At 39.1% G+C, this 19,535-nt stretch overlaps 1 long non-coding RNA gene and 1 pseudogene across 1 annotated transcript; both read left to right on the top strand.

Moving 5' to 3' along the window:
- Nucleotides 1–8,774: 8,774 nt before the first annotated feature.
- On the top strand, nucleotides 8,775–17,037 carry LOC116695031 (uncharacterized). Its single transcript, XR_004333333.1, has 3 exons — nucleotides 8,775–8,916; nucleotides 11,870–11,940; nucleotides 15,120–17,037. It is a non-coding gene; the product is annotated as an uncharacterized LOC116695031 (long non-coding RNA).
- Nucleotides 17,038–17,149: 112 nt separating this feature from the next.
- Nucleotides 17,150–19,106, top strand: LOC116695029 (granzyme B(G,H)-like; annotated as a pseudogene).
- The last annotated feature ends 429 nt before the right edge of the window (nucleotides 19,107–19,535 follow it).

Genomic DNA, 19,535 nt, shown 5'->3' with positions numbered 1-19,535 from the left:
GAGAGAGAGAGAAAAAGAAGTAATTACATCCATCAAAATGATGTATTGTGGAAAAAATGAATCAGTAGGCTGGATGAGATTAGTAAACAAAGATGCAGACAGTGAGAGACAGGCCAAAATGAGGATAGCACCGTCCATAAATTTCTTTGACTTCTCGTTGCAGTACCACTGGACAGTGTAACTATCTGTATAAGGCAAATTCAGTGCAGAGAAAGTAGAAAACGTCTGACTTGGATGATATAAGACAGAGTTGAGCCCAAAACTATCTATCATTAGCCTTGTCTTGTCCACAACCCAGCAACCACCCTCAAATATCTCTTAACTCATCCGCCAAGGATGGAGGGAAGAGAAAATCTTCAGCCAATGTGGTTTTTATTAGCTAAGCAAATGCTTCAGCCAAGCTCAAAACACCACTACCTGCTTGCTTTGCCTGCATGTACCAATATGAGGAAAGCGTGATTTAAAGCTCCCACAGGGAGCTCACGGATAACAATATTGTTTGAGTGGTACGTGATTGGTCCTCTATAACTGTTTAACATGAATAGGCATAATGTCGTAATGTCACTTCAAATGCAAATCCAGACTCATCTTTGATGTTAAGTGGCCAGGAAACTGAACCCACAACTGACTGCTGGGCCCAGTCCCAATGTCTGCCCTCACAGACCTGCATTCCCAATAAGCCCCAAAGCTCTGCGCGGTCCCACTGTGAAAACGATAAGTACTTAAGAGCTCTTTAATAAACGTTTGAGCTCTTTATGCACACTTTATGTAAGTCTGCAATGCAGCTGGCTTTGCTTGAGGGAATTGCCCAAAATTCATAGTGTTCTGATGTTAAAAATAGGGATAACAGGAAGCCCAGTGCATCACATACAGCAGCAAGCACTGTGTCTAGTTATTTTATGAATGCTCAATTCGCTACGCTATTGACATGCTCTAAGCAAACAAAAGAGCAGCGAACTTTTAATAACTACATAAGAATTTTAAGTCTCGCACTCAGGTGCCACAGATATCCTTTTTATTCCCACAAGTGCCGGCCCATTCCTCGTGAAGCCTTTTGAGCTCTCGCGCTCTCTTGAAGGAGTGGTTACACTTTGGGAAAATACACCTATTTTCCTGCAAAGAGTTAGATCAGATGATCGGCAGCACTCTTACACCCCGTCGACATGTGGAGGCGTGGCGTGAGCAGAGCGTTAGCATAGCGGCAGTTCCAGGAACCTTTCAGTCCTCCATCTGTGTTCACAGCGGATGCACAAACGCACAGTATTCAGTGTAGGTCACCTGCACTTTAGCAGCACTCCTAACAATCGCTGTGTGTTAAACTGATCGAAATAGAGTTGAGGCATAAGAATACTGTTGGCTCGCAGTTACACATCTATAGTGAGAGCTGTTGGCCTGTGTCCACTGGATTAATTTCAACAGATAATAGATAATAGATAATTTTTTCTGTCAGACATGTGTGATATGGACAACTAAAAGCATTTTACTGAAATTAAACTACAACCAGGAGTTAGTTGAGCTCAACACAGAGACTGGAAACAGGGAGAAACAGCTCGCCCGGCTCTGTTTTAAGGTAGGCTAAATCCTCTTGAGTTCTTTCTTGGCTGGTGGTTGCCAGGCAAGATAACAGTGACAACAAGACTCCAGGAAGTATCTGTGCCTGTCAAAGAAATGGCACTGAAGCACTAAATCCCTGAAACCTGTGTCATATTTACTTTTATTTATTTATTTATTAATTAAGATACACAGTAACAAGTTAATTAGTGAGCTATAGATGTGCTGGTAGGCAGATTTTGGCAGAGCGAGGCCAGCTGTTTTGTGCTTTGTGCTAAGCTAACTGACTGCTGGTAGATTCATATTTACCATACTGACATGTGAGTGGTGTCAATCTTCACATTTAAGTCTTATCAAGAAGGTAAGTGTGTGTCTTTAACCAAAGCTTGAAAAGTTCCAGTGCTTAGGTTGACAATAGGACTGGGCCCTCAAAAATAAAATCAGATCCTAAGAAGGGAGAACCCTGATTAGGGTCAACCTCAGTCCATACCAAGTCTTAAGTCCACAGTGTGGACAATACAATAAAAACACCAAATCATAAGGGATTAGCCTAAACTCTCCTTTGAGACTTGGCCACATAAATCCTGAAATAAGTGCGGTGGGATCATTTGTCATGAAGGAAATCCTCCAATTCGGTGAAGAAATAGGAGAAATGGGACGGAGGCAACTCCACACTCTTCTCCCGATCTCATATAAAGGTTCAATGTTGTTTAAATCTGGTTTCTGGGGAGGACATGGAAGGGCCTTGTTCTTAGTAGTGTTCAAGAGACTACTCTTTGATTTGTTTTACAGTGTTTATGAGCACATCAGGATCTTGGAAAACAAGATCGTAGCTGGGAATAGTGTTTGCACCAACTTAATCTGTAAAATAGTTTCATTTTGTAGCTATTATATGACCATGCAGAGCAATAATCAGATCTAATGACACACGATGGCTGCTCACACCATTAAGGAGTCACTCTATTAAACTGTTGGCAGCAGTCAACACAGGCTTAAGGCATCCTTTGGCTTTTTCCAAACAGAAAGCTGCCCAACCAAAGGAAAAAAGGGTGAATGGTGAGGTGACTCATCAGACCAAATTTTGGTCTCAATTACAGAAACTTGCAGAAAACAGGCCGAGCAGACCTCTTGCTGCTAAATGACAATCAAGTTATGTGACATCTGTGTAGCCGGATTTATTATTGGGAATTTGCTACTTCAAGGTCGGTCATTCTTCATGTGTTGTGGTCATTTTTTATTGTGTGGATCAAAATTCAAACAGAGATGAATAACATTGACTTTGAATTGTTGATTAATGGCTTTGTTTGCTTCTCTTGAGATTGGATTGTGATCGATGGTGCTGCAGTTTTACACAGACACTTCATGCTCTCTACTCGGTCTACTTTCTCAACGCGTCAACAGACATCTCTCCACAAACTTACTTTGACATGCTTAATGTTCCTTAACAATGTTATTCTTCATGAATAAAGGTTAGTGCTGACATTTAGATATAGCATTCTGTCTTCCTGGAAATGTAATCTGACAGGATAAATGTGATCTGAAGTGATGTTATACAGCATAATGTCTTTATGTGTAATGTGAAGTAACATTCTCACAATGGAGAGAGGGACAGAGAGCAAATTTGAAAGCATTGCTTTGTAAAGTGCACCCTTTTTAACCTGCAAGCATCTTAAACCTTAGAATGTTTTTCTTAAACCAATTTTCTGTTGAAAAACGAATTGTACCCATGAGACGGCAAGAGCATGACATCAAGCTGCTGAGTCACTCTGTGTAAAGTCTGACCTGCACCTCTCCACCTCCACTGCATACATGTCTGCAGGAGAGATCAGACTATGCTGCATTCCTTTCTTCATGTCCTCAGTCCTGATTTTATGCAGACACAATACATCTTGTACTTCAAGGTTCCCAGCTTAACAGAAGGACTGCTAGTCTGAGGACGTAGTGTCTGAATGGTGAGGAGGAGGCAGGAGTTCACCATCTAAAAAAGCAGACATGTAGTTGTGACTCACCTCAACCTATGTTGGATTGTGTTGACATATTGTGTTGATTAAAGGAAAGAGGATCAGTTATATATGCTGTTGGTAGGGCACTGTGTGATATTCAGGAAGCCACGGATCAGTTTATGGTTACATGGGTTAAAGATGGCTAAATGGGCATTATACACAACTATACTACATAATACTTTCCTTACTTTTTTGTTGAAGTTGTAAGGCCTCTGAATACATTGCTGAGCTGTATAATGGAACTGTATAATGTAAGACACAGAAAACATACATATTTTTCTACAATGTGATCATCTACAGTAGGCAACATCTGGCGAGCATGTGTGATACATCTTCTTTCTGCTTTCTTCACTTCATAAACCTTGCTACTTATAGCCATTTTGCTAATTATCAGTAAACAGAAAGTTCTGCTGATGCTGATGGGTCATCAGTTCTGTAGGTATTTGGTTACAAACAAAAGAAATGGACAAAGTTCCACTTTGACCAGTTGGTCATGCTAGATAAAATGTCAGGTAATCACCGTTATTAGGATTCATTCTGTCCATTCAATCCAACAAATAATTGCGGATATATTTCACTCAAAAGCAGAAAAGTCAAGCTCCAGAGGTAAAATCAGGGGATTACCAAAGTTATTCGGATTCTGCTACTGTGGATTTTCTGTTTAACATTGTATGGCTTGTTTAGAGTTATTTAGATATTTATGTCTGGACCAAAGTGGTGGACCTACAGACAGCCACGTATTAGCATGGCTAAAGGAAATAAGGGGTGCCCAGTTGGTCCAGGGGTTTTGGGTGATTACAGTAAGCCGCAATATCATTGAGGGTGAGTGAGAGGGCAATAAACACATTTTTGTCCTTATTTTACTTCTTCTTTATTTGCTAGTTTCTCCAATTCCATGTTCCACTCTTTATTACTTTTTTGTGTGTATTCCCTACATTCACTTTATGTATCTCATGCTGTCAGACTGTTTATATGCTTTGGCAACATTTTTCTGAACAAAATGTCATGCCAATAAAGATGAATGGATCTTATATAATCTATATTTAAATGGCCTATAATCACTTGGCCATCCCTCAGTCTGCAGGCGTCAAATACCAGACCTTCTGAAATACATCAAGCTCTAACAAATCAACATATTATTCATAGTCAGCCCTGAGGCACAAAGACCAGCAATTTAAACAATCATTTTGGCTCCACCAGGCCAACAACCCGTAATTAATTGTGCTTTGAGAACTAATTTAGCCCAATGAACTAAAAACACACATGTATTTGCCTGCAAAGAATACATCTGACGCTGTAAACACAACAGGTAGCAGGTAGTAAAGTAGGTGACATCAAATACATGATGCATGAATTCAAATATTGGTAGCTAGGGCCTCATGACAGAGAGAGAAAAACTGTTGTTGGAACATTGCATTTGAAAGCAGCCCATGGAGACATGTTAAGCCCGTTCCCGTCTGTTGACTGACTGTTACTCTAGATTCCATCCCCGGCTCAAACTCAAAGTCTTACTTTTCGTCTCATGCATACTTCAAGCCTTGTTGATTGCATGTGTCCCACAACAGAGCTCTTGACTCCCTGGCCCTCGAAAAACAAAGAGAGTGCATTTTATGAAAGAATATAACAGTCTGGAACAAGACAGATCTGAGGCCGGATAGTGGAGTCCAATGGCTTTCTCACAAAGTCAACAACAATTTAATTCATGTGTGCATGCCCCTTGTTTTATTGGACACAGATCATTAAAAAAAAGTCCATTCTACATATCTCCATAGTTATTTTGCTCAAGAGATCAACAGAAGCGATCAGACTAAATTCAGCCCATATTATATTCCAGCCTGAATAGCTCTAACATGTTTCCCAGTTTCCATGAGAGAGCAAGGTGTAATTGTAAAAGATCACAAAAAAACAACCTAAACAAGTCTATCAATCTTCTAGATATGCTGGTCACACTAGATATGTTTCCATCCACACGTTTTTATCCAACTTAAGTGATATCGAATGAAAAATGCCTTATGGAAACAGTAAAATTCAATAGAATTTCATGAATATCGACTCAATGGAAATACATTCGGTCTCATCGGATTTGATCTTGATCGATGTACGGCTTATGCAATAAACGCTGATGGAAACGTTATTTGTCGAATAAATAGGGAATTGCGATTAAGTTTTAGGTCATTTTATGGTTGCAACCTGCCACAAAACCAAGAAGAAGAAGTTTTAGTTAATTTCCGCCCAGCATTTCCGCTCTGTTTGCATACATGGCAGGTGTCAACAAAGACAGATGTAGGTGGACAGACGAGGAGACGAGAGACTTTTGAATTTAATTTATCAGGAACTCGCAAAGGAAATGGCCAACAAAGGTTACGACAAGCCATGGGACGTCTAGCGGAGTAAATGGAAGGTGCTCAAACAACAAGACATGTTTCAAAAAAGAGTTGTCTCGCAGTGGTGCCGGAGGGACAATAAAAGCCAGTTGCATCTGCATCATCATAGCGATGTGTTGATAGCATTGTTGTTTTCTTATTATAGCCTGATATGTTGCTATCAGCTGGCACAAAAGCATTATTACAACTTGTGCAATATTGATCATGTGTTGGTAGACGGCGTGCTCCATTTTGTCTAGAAAAAAATTGTTCACAAATGTTTGCTTGAATGTTGTGCAATTTAGTGCAAAAATGAATGGAAACACCTTCAAATGTCTAAAATCAATTTGATATACCAATTTGCTAACTTGTAATTGATGCACTCCTAAATCAATTAAGCTGTTATCCTAATAAATACATATTTTATCATGCTGTGTATAACTGTCACATATCTGCAACTAGTCTCTCCTGATGGAAATGTAGCATCATCGTATTGACCTAACTCTTAATCAATGCTCCCCCTAACTCAAATCAGCTGTTGGAGGCGTTCACCTTCCTGCTAAACCAATCAGAATCATACACAAATTTCAAGGGCCAATCACAGAGTGACAACGCTGCTTTAAAAAATCTGTTTCTCCCTTTGCTATTCAGCTGTTGTTGCAGGCAAAGAGTGCAGCCTTCCACCTCCCCTTCCACCTCCAGTCCTCTACTACTGTTCCGGAGCCTCTTTCGGTCTGGTCTTCGGGTTCCTTCGTCGTCACCACTTGTGCCTAGATTCAAATCGGGGGGTTTGATGGTTCTCTACCCCTATACATATATATGAAATATATGTATAGCGATGGAGTCTAATCGGCAAAGACTTTGTACATTTTATTGAGCTGTACAATAAACCTTATTTGCATATCTGCAAACATGTCTCTCCTGATTGAAACCTCAGTTCTATAAAAGGCCATTTGATAGACCATGAAAGGGAACAAGGAAATATCCATTGGCCAACAGCTTCTAACCATGTCACAGCACTCGGACAAAGAGCCTCTCCAGCCAGGGACCTGTGCAGAAGGGATCGATTTGTGAGGGGGGACCCGTCCATCTGGGAAAGTGCACATTCAGAAACAAAGGTCTCATGGAGTGAAACTCAGCATGTGTTTGTATCTTCAGGGACGCAATGTTTGCACACATGGGGATACATTTGACAACAATATTTTCCTGTAAAGTGATCCCATCTGCAATAGGGATTAATATTTCTGGAAAGAACAATACAAATATTATGGTATATCCCCCCCCCCCCCAGAATGTGCATTGCCTAATAAGTTATCTTAAGTGTTGAGTGTTTGTATACATGTAACTGGGAGATATTAAACAAAAGCTTAGTGATCATGGAAGGCTAAAACAGAATTATAAAATATGTTTTAAAATGTTTTCACATTAGTTAAAACATGGCCTACAAAAATACAATATTCTATCATATTATTATTATAGCACTGTTGCATCTCTCTACAGCAGCAGCGGCTCTATATTTAACCAACTTTTATCTTCATTTACTATGTTGCATTTCTATCACAAAATACATCCAAAACTCAAACTGAAATCTGTCTGCATGATTATACGTGCTTTTTGCAAAATGTGCATATCTAGTCCACTTCCTAAAGTGCCTATCACCCACATCTCGTTGTGGTGTTGTTGAAATGAGGACGACTGCAAAGTTCACTAAGATGCATCTCAAGACATTTCTCTCATTGAGAAAGAGAGTTGCACCAAATAAGTCGCTGATGCCAACAAATGGTCACTCTGTCTAGTGGGTCAAATTCTAAAGGGGGATACTATTTTAGTGGATTACTGTAAACCCAACCACAAAAACACTCAAAAGAAATCTGAAGATAGCAGAAGGGGGTCCCGGGGCAAATGTGAGTTGTGGGCCACCAGATCCTCGTTATTTCCACTGTGCGTGTATTCTATGTGTTAGTGCCCCGAGCACATCAGACTATACATCCAGCTTTATTATATTTTGCCTCGTGCCCCAGATCGCAACCAGAACCAGCTTGTGGTCTCAGGCAGAAAAAGTGGTTAATGAAATTCTATATTGTGTGGTTATTATTGTCATTATTACTATTGTTATTGTTATTATTATTATTATTATTATTATTATTATATGTTCTAACTAAAACTAAAAGTGCATTTTAAAAAGAGGTCACAATATCAGGGTTCTATGAACTAGTTTCTGTTGTTGCAAGGGTTTCAGATAAAATCATAGCTGATTGCAGCAGCTATTCTGAGACTAAACATGACTGTGTTACATGGCCTTATTCATACTCATTCTTTTTCAGTTCAACCTATCTGAAGGGTTTTGGAGGGACACGTGCTGGAGAATGGAAAAGAAGAACAAATGAGCTAAACATTGAAATGACTTCAACAAATAGGGATAATATGAAATTTCTACTTACCGAATGAATTCTTGTATCGGTTTGCTGAATCCGTACTAATGGCACGATGACACATAGTTCTTTGAAATTGGAGTTATGATTTTTTTTTTAAAGGGGTGAATTCAAGCCGTCTCTTTTGCTCCAACTGTCATTCCTCAATCCTGACTGCTTACTCTTCTTTTCCACAGGTTATACTTTTTGTGCAGCTAAAATACTTCTGCAGAAGTGGCAATATTTTTGACCTCATTATTTTTTCCATAATAGGCGAGAAGTGTACAGCAGCATTCGCAGGTCACAATATCCTCTGTGATTAAATGGTTTATAGTGTTGCAGTTGTATGTGCGACACTTCACATTTTCTAAAAGTAGTTCAGAGAGATACGTTTATGATTGTTTACGATACTTACATCACTGCCATTGCATTTGACCCTAGCAATATTCTGCTTTATTTCACAATTTCTTTTCCCAGATCAAGATGTGGTCTGTAATATGAAAACTCGGAAGGCCTTGGAAGGAATATCGTACTGGGACTGCTGCTGAAGGCCAGATGCTTGAGCCATGAATCATTGTGACAAAACAGGTTAGTATTCATCCTTTAGGCATGTGAAACTAAAGAAGTATATTGTGAAAAAATGTTCTTTCCAGATGTCATAAGGCCGTTTTCCTGCATCAAAATAATATTTGTACAAATAAATGCTGTATTTAAGGGGGCCTATTATGCTCATATTCAGGTCCATACTTGTATTTTAGTTTTCTACCCAAATATGTTGACAAGCTTTAATGTCCAAAAAACACTTTCTTTTTCTCAGTATGCCCTTGGCTGCTGCACCTGTATTCACCCTCGGTCTGTCTCTCTATCCCGCCTCCAGTCTAGTCCAGTCTCCTCTGATTGGTCAGAGCTTCTGAGTCTTGCTCTTTCTCTTGCCGTCTTTGTCAATGCAGCCAGAGACTGACTGTAACAGAACATAGCAGCACTTTATACAGTGAAATTCATCAATTAAGGCTTCTAAACTAAAACTACACAACCAGACATGTTCTAGCAGGAATGTAATCCGAAATTGGGGAGAAATTAACAACATTGGCCACCAAGATTACATCTTTCTCTGACGTTAGCATGTAGCTACATGTAGCAGTTGAATGACTTTAACGGAATGCGCTATAGCAGCACTTTCTACCGTGAAAAGTCACCAATAAAATCTTATAAACCAAAAACTACACAATCATGTTCCAGCAGGTATGTGATCCGAAATTGGAAAGAAATTAACAACATTGCCAACCAAGATTACGGGTGTCCCTGTGTTAGCATGTAGCTACATGTATTGTAGCAGTGTATGTAATGTAAACACAGCAGTAACATGGCGGAGGTAGATGACCTTAAAAAAAAAAAAAATCCGGCAAAGGTTGAGCCGAAAGTAGAAACAGCTATTGGAAGTGAAGCGTTCATAACGGTCTGAAATTCGAGGGTTTGGCTCAAAGGAATAACTTTTACATTTGTTTACTGCATTATTTGAAGCTTTGGACATGAACATCCAACATTGTAAAATTATATATGACAGTAAATAAGGTAAAGCATAATAGGTCCTCTTTATGAATGAATGAATACTTACATCTCATCCCACAAACAATTCTTTAAGCTTTTATTAGTTAAACTTACTAGGTGCATAAGGTGCCGCGGTAACCAATTTGTATTACCACCAAATGAGTTATGCAACATACTAGTTGTGACCAACATCAACAAGATAACCTGAAGACAGCCCATGGTCAATGCTTTTGTCTTCTGCAGCTAAATGTAATTTAAAGATTTGATTAATAAGGAGAAATTGAAACCACAATTTTGCTCCATAGAGACTGAAAAGGGGATCTACAATAATGCAATCATCAATATGTGTTTAAATACATACTGTGAGGGAACACCAACCGCCTTCTCAATTACAGTAGATAATAATGGGAATGAGATACCTAATGGAACAGACATCCCCAACACCTTGTGTATCCCATCCCATCATCCCAATCTCCATGAATAAGGTTCTACTTCCCAATCTCCTCATGCTTCCTACTGTTGATTCCTTTTTAAACAGTTTCACCCAGCCATATGGAGTCCGAACTTGGGAAGTGTTACAGTGAAAAATAGCAGCTACTAAGAGAGTGATGATGTCATGCTACTCAACTACTAAATCATAAATAAAAAGGGGCACGCTGGCTTTGCTGTACAACAACACAAGGAAGCCGAATAAAAAATATTCTGGAATTTTGCCGGAAAAATTATTTGCAGCTCAGCAATTAAATGACCGTTATAAGATCATGGTGGGGAGTGTTATTGTTGTAACTTCTACCTTTAGTCCAACAGAAGAAAATATATAGCACATTTGCAGTGATCTTTGGGAAGAAAAACCGAACATAAAAGGACATGGCAAGCGTGTACCCACACAGACTCATACGCTGATCCCCCTCCTGTCTGATCACAGCTGTCTGGAATCATCAGATAAGAAGTGCTCATCTGTTTTCTACATTAAAAACTCCTTTAATGACAAACACAGGCTGTCTGACTATTCATCCACCCTAAGGCAGGCCAGTCTAAAGATACACACTCCACTGTCCTCACTCTCATCCTCTTTATCCACTTCCTGTCTGACCACCATGTGTCTACATACCTGCCTATTCTTCCCCCACTGGCTGCCAAATACCCAGAATACCAGTGTCCTTTTACATCTAGTGGGACCAATCTACTCAAGGTTTCCTGTGTAAAAGTTAAGAAGCGAATAGGAAGCTTGGCCCCAATGAAAGGCCTCCACACTGCACTGCAAACATGCCTGCTAACAGATAATGGTAAAGTATTTTTTTCTTTTCACAAATCTTAAGTATCATTTTTAAAATCTCCACACTACAAACAACAGAGAAGACGCCTTCAGTATAAATTAAGTGTGGCCTGATTCCTTTCTCTACAATGGAAATGAATGTAACACATCTAATATGTAGGGGAGTTTCTGACCACACGTTTAACACAACCACCCAATTTGTGTTACATTTATACACACACACACCAAATCCGAAGCAGCCATGTAAAAACAGATGCAAAATGACATCTTGTAAAGTTCACTTCAGCCCCCCAGAGCAGAGAAGGCTGGAAGAGTTATGGCTTAGAGGATGAAGCTAAGAATCTAAGATGCTACCTGTCATCCCTTTTCCTCTGGAACCTGTCCTTACAATAATGATGACTTTTTCAATTCTACCTCTGTCACTACAAAAAAAGGCTCTATGGTGGATACCATGACCCAATACGACGCTGTCAGACCGGACTAGTTCTAAATTCCACATCTGGCACTCCGATTTCTAATGGGAATGTCTAAATATCAGTTTACCATTCCTATCAATTACAGCCGACCTGTACTTTGCCCTCCATGAAAAGGGCTGATGTATTAGTCTTCTGTTGCTACTTACAGACCTCTTTTGGACCACAGTGAAAACCTATACAGCACCCTTTCAAAGGTCGGTTTTTGTTACCACACTGTTTGACCGGCACGTTTTTGTTTCAGGGGTGCTCTCTGTGGTCAGAAACACTGGATCTGTGTGTCAGACTGATGAGGAGACACTGCACACGGCAAAGGTATTTTGTGTGTGTGTGTGTGTGTGTGTGTGTGTGTGTGTGTGTGTGTGTGTGCGTGCATCTCTGTGTGTACTAGAGAGAGGGCCTGTTGTCACCCTTTGTTACATCCCTTGAATTCTAGAGAATCAGAGTGCCTTAGTCAGGCTCTACGAACTGTAAAAACGTCATGTATGTGTCTATGTTGATGAGAATTTAGAATTACAGCAACTCTTTGTCAAGCTTGGGGGGGGGGGGTATCTCAAGCTACACAAGTTGTTTTAACAAATTACATATTGATTTTGTTCAAACTTGACTTTAAAAAAAAAAGTCTGATCAGCAACTACTTAGGGCTTAGCAAAAGTTCAATTTTGTTGTACGCAAGGGAAATTAGACCTTTACTTCAACTCTACATTCTTACTTAGGAGCCTGTAATGAGACACAGAGGAACATGCTGTTAACTTTGTTAACAAGGGGGTTTATACAGTATCCTACAGTATTTTTGACAGGTCCTCCTCAAAGGCTTGATGAATTGAACGACATGAGACACAAAAAACCTGGTATCACTTTTCTTGCAAAAACGAGGCCTAACTGTTCTGTAGGGAAAGCTTCATTCTTTACCAAATGAAAAGAGGGTTAAAGAAGAAAGTTCCCATCATCTCATTATACTGGTTTGAATCTGATACATCTAAATATGAATCCCATGTCTAGAGCGCATATGTTTTTTGGATTGAAATGGTCCAAGCAGAACAGAAAAACACCCATAGAGCTGACATAATTTATGTCATTTGAGGCTTAGTCAAATGATTTTCCTCTTTTATGTCTGCTTTTTGCTGGCCATGTTACTTGAGTAGAGGTTACATTTTGGCGAGAAGTCACCTGTGGTTTTCTTAGGTAATTACATGTTGTCATTAATGGTCGGCCTATTCATATTTTCATTGTTTAGGTCAATATTTTGACTGGGTTCTACTGCTTACACAACCACATTGCCCAGAGTAGTGCATGCAACTGCCGACAGGAAATTAAGGATGTGTCCCTAATGCAGCTTGTACGTGGTTGAGACACAAGAAATTTGAATGTGTGAGACAAAAACGAACAGGCTACTGCTGGAGCAAAGAAGCATGGAGATCTGCTACTTGAGAATTCTTCACAGTAAGCTGTCAAACAAGCAGAAGCAGCATGAGTCAGCATAAGATAAGAATCAGTCAGGGTGGTAGGACTATGCTAAATTTAAAACGTTTTTACAGAGAAATGTGAGTCCACAGTGGGAAACAGAAATTTCTTGAATTTCTTTCCTTTGTCTAATGTGTCCAGCACACGTACACACATGATTTTCTTTCAACGGATGTACACATGAAAGTGTTTTCTTCGCCATGGAGATGACATTTCATTTCAGATAGACTTCCTTTTTCTGTGTTTCACAACAGTGCTGACACACATACACATCATATATGAATACTTATTCTAAATTGACCAATAGCTTCCTCTTATGTCAACTTGTAACATTCAATCCGATACACTGCAGGTTAATACTGAAGATATTAGTTAGTCTCATGCGGAGTGGCATATTAGTTTATATTGCTAGTATTACTTAATTTTATTACTAGTATTACTTAATGGCACTTTTTGGATCCAAAAATAGATTTTGAATGGAACTCTCGTGCATAACCAATAACAGCACTGTGCAGTAACATTGCAGAGTAAAATGAAGCACTTCAACTATGTCAGTGAAGTAAAAGCTGCACTTCACATAAACACACACTCCCTGACAGTATGACGGGTCAATGAAGGCCCCAGGCAAAATCAAATAACTCCTCCTCCTTCTAAATCCTCTTTCAGTTTATGGCATGTTTTTCATCATGCAATGTCAGTCAAAGTTCATTTGAACAGCACATATCTAACTTCAAATGAGTATAAACAAAGCCTAGGCGCACAAACATTTAGGGATGTTCTCATCTGTTTGCCAGCTACTTTATTTCTTGTAGGTAGGTCTTGATTAGGCATTATATGTTGAGTTTAAAGTCATTGTAATGGGTATTTTAGTGGAATAAAAGTTATTTTCTTAGTTTATTATGTAGTAGATTTAACAAACTTCAAATAAATGAGGAATTCAGCAAAAATGAAAATGCAGTTGTATGTTCAATCTTTTCATTTTGAGAAAGGAAATCTTCTGTACTGATTGCATCACACTCTTAGTAACCACATGCCTGTGTGCCTCATTTATTCTGTGGGTTCTTGTTCAGTGGAGAGTAAATGATTGTCGACATCAAGTTAGCAATAAAGATAGCAGTTTACTGTGGTTTGTGTCACATCTGTGGGTACATTTGATTAAAATTTGTTCAAATTACACTCAGCTCTGTTGTCAACAATGGTGCAACAATAAAACTGATAAAAGTGCCATGCATCATCATAGTTCAGAAGTTAAAAGCAACTATTTAAATATTTATTCATGTAAATAAATTAAATTTAGTTTTGTGGAAGTACTGCTCACCCTCGACACTGCGCTCCCTTGGGTCCTATACAATACACTTGCCATGACATAGTTGTGTGCCCTAGCAATGTTAAAGTCTACGGGTCATTTGGGACCAGGCTATTTCTGGGAACCGGAGCGATCATTGCAAAAGTTGCTGATGCTTGTAATGTTTGAGTTTGCTGCAATGTAACATCTCTGGTCTCTCTTTCTTCATCTGTTCTTGAATGTACCCAAAAATGGCAAAAACGTTAATAGGGTCCCCTCTCAATACACATATATTAAAGAGGCCACTTACAATGTCAAATGCCCCGGGTGTGCCCAAAGCCTTTCACAATGAAAGTGTAGGGCACACACTTGCTTGTTGCACCACTGCCATTTGATCAACTATTTGCCAGGTCATGTTGTTTCACTTGCTCATAGTTGGCAGCCATTAGTATTACTTCTAAAGAAGATAGCAACTGTGGTCACAGTGAATTATGTGGACTATCTTGTACAGCACAAATTAGAAATTCTGCCTTTTGAAGACAAATTTAAGATTAAACACCTTGGGGTCAATCAGCCACGGGGTAATGTTTTAAACCAAAAGGCTGGTAAATCTATTCATAGACTGATGTGTGATTGTGTGTGTGTGTGTGTGTGTGTGTGTGTGTGAGCCCAATTGAAACGGGTGTCTTACTTTTGTCTGGGAATTGTCTTATATCTCCTGACAGTTGTTTCCTTCCCATCACAGAGGCTGAGCCACAGTCTTGGAATCCAGTCCTGTCCGTCCCGTCCTTTCTTGTGGACAGGAAGTGCTTCCATCTCCTGGGCCACAAGCATAGAAATAGAATTGGCCACAACACACTGAGTAATCTTTAATCTTAAGTAAGAAAAAGCATATGAACAATCCATCGCAATTTTTAAAGTTGGTGTAATTTGAATTGGGATGTCATATTTCTTAATTATATAAAAGAACTGAAATATGCTATATATATATGCTATATCCTATTTGCATTTGGTGTGAGCACAGCATAAGACCGGCATAGCACATGAATCAGCTAATATCCGGATAATTGTTGAACAGTGTCACATCAGCATGAGATCAGGCCATAAACCTCCGGTTCCATATGTGATTTCGTTAAACCCACGGTTTGATCTATCACTGGTCTAGGAATGTCTGTTTCTCAGTCTGTCGGCTTTTATTGTTGTCCTTTTCCTTTCTTCTTAATAAACATGTAATTTGCACTGTGATTGATAGTTTTTCATGGCTGCTATTTCATTCCCCATTTCCTTGTTGCTGTGTCCAATGGCTAAACCAGCCAGCCCTCTCAGCCCTGGGGTCCCCATAAAAGTGACGGGCTAACCGTAAAGTCCCTATTCCACCAAGCAAGTTCCTCTCTGCATCTCCTCCTGTAATTCCCATTACTGCCCTGGACTCCAGGAGCTCACATCCCAAAAACATGTTCACTCCTTTTCCTCTCATCCTCCCCCACCTACTCATTTTCCCCCTTTCTTCAACACATGAAAACTTTATTGCGCATCATTCAAAACAATTACAATAACGTTTGTGACTAAGATATAAGAGGGGCATACTGGAGTCTAGACTATGGAAGTGATGTAACAGACATATCTGTAGTCTGTGGTCCGTAAGCTGCATACTTTTATGCTTGACTACACTGAAGGGGAATGGCGACTACTATTTTTAATGTGTTGCAAATCTCCTCATATCTTCAAATCGCTTCATTCCCATTTGATCCACATTGTTTTAAACTAATATCCAGCTTTCCTTTCCTTCTCATTGGTTACAAAAATACAGCAATCAGTATCTCGTAAGTGTGTTTTCCTTGATTTTTGCCAAACTGAAGCAAAACGGTTTGGAGAGCCCACATGCTATGAACCCACATTATGAATAGCATTTGATTTATGTTACACATACATTTTCCTAATAAAGAAATTGTTAAAGTGGCTCCTTGCTTAAAAGGAAAAAGACGGCCCCGAAATATTCTGTTACTATAATGCTGGTTTCATCTCATCTCACATCTCATTTTGCCTCCAACGAGAATCCTAATTACTTCTTCATTCCTCTGGTAGCTAAGGAGTCCCATTTCACTTTAAGTTCCACAAACCACACTTTCAAACAAATCCATTTTTTATATTGTCTTATGACGTGATAACATCAGAATAATGTTACCTCTGGGGCTTTGTGACAGACATAGAGGCTCCTCTGAGAAAGCCACAGCTTTGAACATGAAATGCCAATAGAGATCTTCAAGGCTGTGAATGTAACCACAAAGGCATCAGTAGATAAATTATGACCATCACAGTTCACTACATTGGACTGAAAACTACTCACGCTTGCAACAATTGACTCAAAGACAAGTTAACATGTGGTCACAGGCATGTGTCTTTTTTATGTGAGGTAAAAATAGAAAATGGGAATTCATAGTAGATAGTGAGTTTGCGAATCAAAGAGTCTACTGTGAAAGGCATTACTTGCCTACAGCAACATCAGTCTTGACTTGAAAAATGAATCAGTGTTTGTGTCATGGCTGCACATTCTTAAAATGTATGTCTACATCCCAGCTCAAATATGTCGCATTGCATATTGTGTATGTCACACATTCTGTATCTAGGCTACTTAATAAAAAAATGTCTAAAGAAGTTAGACCTGTACTTGAAAATCTTATGACAAGCATGACATGCTCTGGAGGTGACAAACGTACGCTCATCAAAGCCACATCTTTGCATATGCAGATTACCCACGCTAATACAAGGAAGCGTTTAAAGACTGAACCTGTCAGTGATGTGAGCCACTGCTTTTCAGCAGCTCAGCTGGACTGTCATCTCACTATGTCTATCCACTGTGAACTGCTATTACTGATACTTACACTGACTCTTGGTGGTCAAGGTAAGTTAAGAAGCATTTTTACAACTGTATACGTTTTTCATCGAGGTTGTTATACACTTTAGATTACAGCACATGAGGCGCTACATGTACAGAATCAGTCAAAAGTTGGGAAATATGCGTGTCCAAACCTTTGACTGATCCTGTACATTCCACACTGCAGGACATACTATGCACCAGGATGGATCTATTTATTTCAAAAACATCAGTATTATTAATGGTCGTTGATGGGTTAGGGTTAGTTTTGTGAGTTCATAAACAGTATATATATTTTTATCAGTTCATACAGGGAAAGTCATTGGAGGTCATAAGGCTGTGCCACATAGCAGACCCTACATGGTGCTTTTGGAGCGGCACATGCAGGATGGTAAAACCAGACACTGCGGTGGCTTCCTTTTGAGTGAGGACTTTGTGATGACTGCAGCCCACTGCCAAGCCAGGTCAGTTTAACACGCTTTCAAACTTTATAATTACTTACTGGGAATTCTGGGACTCTTGATAGAATTTCTCATTCAAACAACATGTAATCTCATTCATTTAGACTTCACCAAGAAATGATGACGGTATTGTTGATGATGATGATGATGATTTTAGGCAAAAACTGCTTCATTATGGCTTTAATGATTGTGACAAAAAGGCAATTATCTTAATATTTCTATATTGTAAAAAAAAAATCATTTTATTCATATATTTGTGAATAATTGTTTTGCATATCATTTTGTCATTTCAGTTCTTACATAGTCTTACTAGGAGTTGACAATTTCCACAACAGTAATGGAGTGCAGCGCATATCTGTGGACCAAGCATTTCCACGGAAAGACTACAACGAAACTGATTTCAGCAATGACATCATGCTTCTCAAGGTAAGTCAATTCTCAAAGTTTGAGCCAAAAATGAGCTTTTTGCCTATTTTAGTAATTACTACCTCGTGTTTCTCATGATGTTATTTGCAAATGCTATGCATTAATAAAGAAGAGGCTTGAAATCCTTTATGTATGCATAGCACTGAACAATAACTTATCAAGAATTATAGTAGACAACAGGCAAATGTGAGCCCCTCACATTTATATTTCTGGTTCATTATGTGTATTTTTTTTCTCTCTCCCTGTTTCTCAAGTTGCGCTCCAAGGCAAAATTTAACGAAAATGTCAGACCTATTGCTCTCGCGGGCCAAGGTGATGGCTCTCTGCCAAAATTATGTATAGTCTCCGGCTGGGGAAGAACCAACAAGGATATAAGTTTATGTCTGTTGTACTCATGGAAGTCAATGTAACACTGATTGAGCAGTGTCCTAACACCAACTTGTACTGCTCTGAGGGAGAAACTGGACCTGGTAAGGTGTGTATTTTTAGAACATACTGACAAACAAACCTCGGTCAGCAATGAAATTAATTAACTGTTGTTGAAGCAATCACTACATACTGTGTGTGTACTTCCAGGGAGACTCTGGAGGTCCACTGGTCTGTGAAGATGGAAAGGCGTACGGCGTGGTGTCCCATAACTTTAAACCACACTCAGGTGAACCAGGAATCCATTGTTTCGCTAAGATTCCTGACTACAGAAACTGGATCAAATTGATCATGCCAAATGCATGAAAAAGCTTTGAAATGATCAAATCACAAGATTTGAATTTAGTGTTTGTATAACATTGGAGAGCTGATGACTGAGATGCTAATATCACAACCTATTCCATAGCCATGAGACTGTCAGAACAAAGAACTTGCTTGCTATACACAGATTTATTTAAAATGTGCTTCACTTTGACGTTGACATGTTTCAGCTTTTTATGGTACATTCATTTTCTTCTGTTGCAGAGGGCTAGCAATTGAAAATTCATTTTTATGGTGAATAAACTTCAGAATATAAGCAAATTTAAACCAAGCACATGCATCATTTTTATTTTTACAAGTTAACAAACATGGCACACAAATTAAGTAAATCTTAAAATCCGAAAAACAAGTGTAAACTCGATGCTGATTAATGTAGTTAGACATGTTAGTAACACATATCTTTAGACTGTTTGTCATTTTGCGCCTAAATACAATGTCTAAGACCACTGCTTCGTGCATCTTCTCTTTGACACAAATAATAAAAACACAGTTCAGTGTTTTGTGTAACGTCTTTTTAAACAATAAACTGTTCTCTGAGTACCACTGTACACGTCTCTGTTTGAAAGACAACACTTCCTCCTAGTGAACAGAGTGTATCCATGCAGCTTGAAAAGGGTTCACTTATTGAAGTCACAGCTGAAACTTTTGAGCT

The sequence above is a fragment of the Etheostoma spectabile genome, chromosome 9 (genome assembly GCF_008692095.1).
Source record: "Etheostoma spectabile isolate EspeVRDwgs_2016 chromosome 9, UIUC_Espe_1.0, whole genome shotgun sequence".
In the NCBI taxonomy this organism is placed as follows: domain Eukaryota; kingdom Metazoa; phylum Chordata; class Actinopteri; order Perciformes; family Percidae; genus Etheostoma; species Etheostoma spectabile.
Note: the sequence above shows the minus strand (reverse complement) of the source record. Positions and strands in the feature narration are given on the sequence as shown.